Source organism: Nanorana parkeri, unplaced genomic scaffold (genome assembly GCF_000935625.1).
Source record: "Nanorana parkeri isolate BGI_ZX_2015 unplaced genomic scaffold, ASM93562v1 scaffold1256, whole genome shotgun sequence".
Taxonomy (NCBI): Eukaryota; Metazoa; Chordata; class Amphibia; order Anura; family Dicroglossidae; genus Nanorana; species Nanorana parkeri.
The window spans coordinates 505,729-509,866 of record NW_017307524.1 but is presented as its reverse complement, the minus strand read 5'-3'; the positions used below and the strand labels follow the sequence as shown (position 1 = coordinate 509,866).

Below are 4,138 nucleotides of genomic sequence, written 5' to 3'. Positions count from 1 at the left end.
TCAGGCAGACAGGGGCAACCAAAATTAAGATAGGGGCTACTGACCTCCCCCTGAAAATAGTCTCAATTGTGATATTTACATATGAATGGGTTGCCTCTATTTACATATAAATAAGCCGCGACTCATTCTCCTCCAAAAAAATGTCTGCGTGTCGCTAGAGTGTTCGGGTTTCACTTGAAGAAAAGGTGGCAACCCTACATATGAATAAGCGACATCTAATTCTCCCCGAAAAAAGTCTGCGCGTCGCTTAAATGTGTTCGGGTTTTGCTTGGAGAAAAGGTGGCAACCCTAGGCACAGGTGATGTTAGAGGTCTTCTAGACCCCTGATGTGCTCTTTCAAGAGAATCTGCAATATGCTATCACATAGGGACATTGTCAGCCTCCCCGTGATAGCAATAAAGTCGAGTTAAAAAAAAGAAAAAAAACAAAACCACCTTTCACAAACAAGTAATAAATGCACCCACATTGATTTAAAAAAACGCATCTATTAATTTTTTTTTTTGCAATGGGGCCTGCAATGAACAAACTCCTGCAGACTATTCTTCCAGCCCAGGTGCGTACGGAAGACACGCTGACACTTGTAGTCCCTCAGTGGTGTCCTGTGTGTCTGTATAGGTGGTGGGGAGGAGGATGGTGGGGTTACCCGTACATACACCGAGCACGGTGCTGACCGCAAGCCGCTCCCCCCTGGTCATGTGACTCGAGCTTTCCCCCTTGGATCGGCCGCCGGGATAATCACGTGACACTGGTGACGTCAGCTCGGGAGAGACAGGAAGTGGGATCCCGACACACAGTCACCTCCTTCCTCAGAATCCGGAGAGGAGCCGCGAACAACGGGAGCAGGGGTGAGAGAGTGGGCTGTGCCTGTCCGTCCTGGGGGAAGGGGGTTATCTCTGTATATAGATCCGCACAGTATATACCCCCTCTATATATCGGGATCACTGCACTGACCACACAGTATATACTCCCCTCTATATACCGGGATCACTGCACTGACCACACAGGATATACCCCCTCTATATACAGGGATCACTACACTGACCACACAGTATATAGCCCTTCTATATACCGGGATCACTGCACTGACCACACAGTATATACTCCCCTCTATATACCGGGATCACTACACTGACCACACAATATACCCCCTTCTATATACCGGGATCACTGCACAGCATTCCTCCTCCCCTCTATATACCGGGCTTAATACACTGACCACACAGTATATACTCCCCTCTATATACCGGGATCACTATGCTGACCACACAATATACCCCCTTCTATATATAGGGAAAACTATACTGAACACACAATATACCCCCTTCTATATACCGGGATCACTATACTGACCACACAATATACCCCCTTCTATATACCGGGATCACTATACTGACCACACAATATACCCCCTTCTATATACCGGGATCACTATACTGACCACACAATATACCCCCTTCTATATACCGGGATCACTATACTGAACACACAATATACCCCCTTCTATATACCGGGATCACTATACTGAACACACATTATACCCCCTTCTATATACCGGTATCACTATACTGAACACACAATATACCCCCTTCTATACACCGGGATCACTACACAGCATACCCCTCGCCTCTATATACCGGGATCAATACACTGACCACACAGTATGCATTACCCCCCTTCATATACCGGGATCAATACACTGACCACACAGTATATCCCCCCTCCATATACCGGGATCAATACACTGACCACACAGTATATCCCCCCTCCATATACCGGGATCAATACACTGACCACACAGTATATCCCCCCTCCATATACCGGGATCAATACATTGACCACACAGTATATCCCCCCTCCATTTACCGGGATCAATACACTGACCACACAGTATATCCCCCCTCCATATACCGGGATCAATACACTGACCACACAGTATACCGATGGTACCCTATAGCATTAGCTGCTTGTTAGCGCCATTACTTGCCGCTGGTAGCACGATGGCAGGTGAGGCCGGGTTCACACCTGGGTGATCCGTGACCGCGTGGCAATTGTGCACCATACAGCACAGATTGCCATGCGGTCACGGAGTCGCCCACCACCGCTGACTGGGCCATTATTTTCTAATAGCGCGCCGGGCGGATTGCGCAGTTTTCCACCACGATTCCGCCCGTGCAATCGAACACAATGGCGGCTAAAACAGCCGCACTTCGTGTGTTGCAAAACAAGGTACAGGTTCCTTCTTTTCTGCGATTGCTGAGCGGATGTAACCCCATTGAAATCAACGCGGCAATCGCTGTGTGCCATTGTGCACGGTCCCGGGAAACTTGTCCCGGATTGCCGAGGTCTGCACCGGCCCTCAGTGGTCAGCACTTCCGCCTTGCAGCTCGGGGAGTCCCCAGTTTGAATGCAAGTTCAGCCAGATCACTATCTGCATGGAGTTTGCATGATCTTGGGTGGGTTTCCTCCCAGGTTACAAAGACTTGCTGGAAGTCTAGCTCTACTATATCTGCATAGGAGATGGAGCCAGCAGGAATTTTTTGGAGCTCCATTGACAACAACTAGAGATAAACCTCAGAAGTTAGGCGCCAGCTGTCATTTTTAGGGAGCATTGGCGACCTGGCTCCTGAGATTTGCCCAGGAATTTACAACCTGCGCACTCCAGCTATTGATCTGTAGGTTACACAATGTATTTTCTAGCCGCTGGAGGTCTGACCATCCCTCTCACTCATGCAGTATCTCCTATTGCTATGTCTTTTCCTTCCTACAGCCTTTGTTCTTGGCCTCCTTCCCTGTATGTAATCTGGGGATGTCTGCAAGGAAAGGCCATACTTTGTGCTTTGACAAGGAGGAGGAGAGGTGACTTTTGCTGCTGATAAGCACTGCATTGTGGGTATCTGAAGGGCGTGCTCGCCATTTAAATAGGAATGCGGCCAGTGTTGTCGTAAAAAGGAGGAACACCTTTTTTGTGTGGAGATAAAGGAATGTGGAAGTGCCGTGGCCGCCCGTGTGACACTGTTTTCCTGGTTTCAGGTTCCATGTTCTGTCAAGTAAAGGCCTGTCACTGCATGCATGACTCGCTTCAGATCTTCCCACAACTCTTCTCCTGGTATGTGACTCGATAACCGTACAGCTTAGGTGAGAAGGAACTAAAGCAGGGGTAGGCAACATTGGCTCGAAATCCCACCATGTCTCTGCCTCTAGGAGTCGTGTCTGTAGCTTGCAGTGCCCCAGACTGAGAACCACAGACATGTCTCACAGGGAGATAGTGGGATCCGTAGTTTCACCGCAGCTGGAGTGCCGAGGTTGCCTACCCCTGTTAGAGCCATGTATTCAGAACTCAATGCAGCTGTTTAGACTATTTGACCATCAGCAGTGCAGTGTATGAAAACCACGGCTGCTCTGGAGTAGGGCTTGGGATCCAATGGAACACTAGAAATATACAGGTTATATTGAGACTGGACTAAAGCAGGGGTAGCCAAACTTTAACCATCCAACTGTTGAACTACAAGTCCCATAAGGCACTGCAAAACTGACAGCCACAGGCATAATGGTATATGTCTTTTCACCACAGCTGAGGTGCTGGACTTAGCTGCACCTGGACAAAAGGAATCAAAAAGCCGACAGCTGAATCTGGATAGCACAGTCAAGCCGCCCTGGAACAGAAGTTATTCACATGCATGGAAAGGGTTAAGCCCATAGAACATTATATGTCAAGTTAAGCCCATAGAACTTTGCATACAAACGGTTAAGCTTGTAAAAGTTTGCATACAAAGAGTTAAGCTCATAGAACTTTACATGTAAAGGATTATGCCCATGGAGCTTGACGTGTAGAGGGTTAAGCCCATGGAGCTTGACGTGTAGAGGGTTAAGCCCATGGAGCTTGACATGTAGAGGGTTAAGCCCCTGGAGCTTGGCATGTAGAGGGTTAAGCCCGTGGAGCTTGGCAAGGCGAGGGTTTAAGCCCGTGGAGCTTGGCAAGGCGAGGGTTTAAGCCCGTGGAGCTTGGCACGGCGAGGGTTTAAGCCCGTGGAGCTTGGCACGGCGAAGGTTTAAGCCCGTGGAGCTTGGGACGGCGAGGGTTTAAGCCCGTGGAGCTTGGCACGGCGAGGGTTTAAGCCCGTGGAGCTTGGCACGGCGA

General features: G+C 49.1%; 1 protein-coding gene across 1 annotated transcript in view; it reads left to right on the top strand.

Moving 5' to 3' along the window:
• Positions 1–743: 743 nt before the first annotated feature.
• The window catches only part of CTTN (cortactin), a 47,062-nt gene continuing 43,667 nt past the window's right edge, over positions 744–4,138 (top strand). Inside the window, exon 1 of the mRNA XM_018568876.1 lies at positions 744–845. The gene's annotated coding sequence lies outside the window, so the exon portion shown is untranslated. The remainder of the gene's footprint in view (positions 846–4,138) is intronic.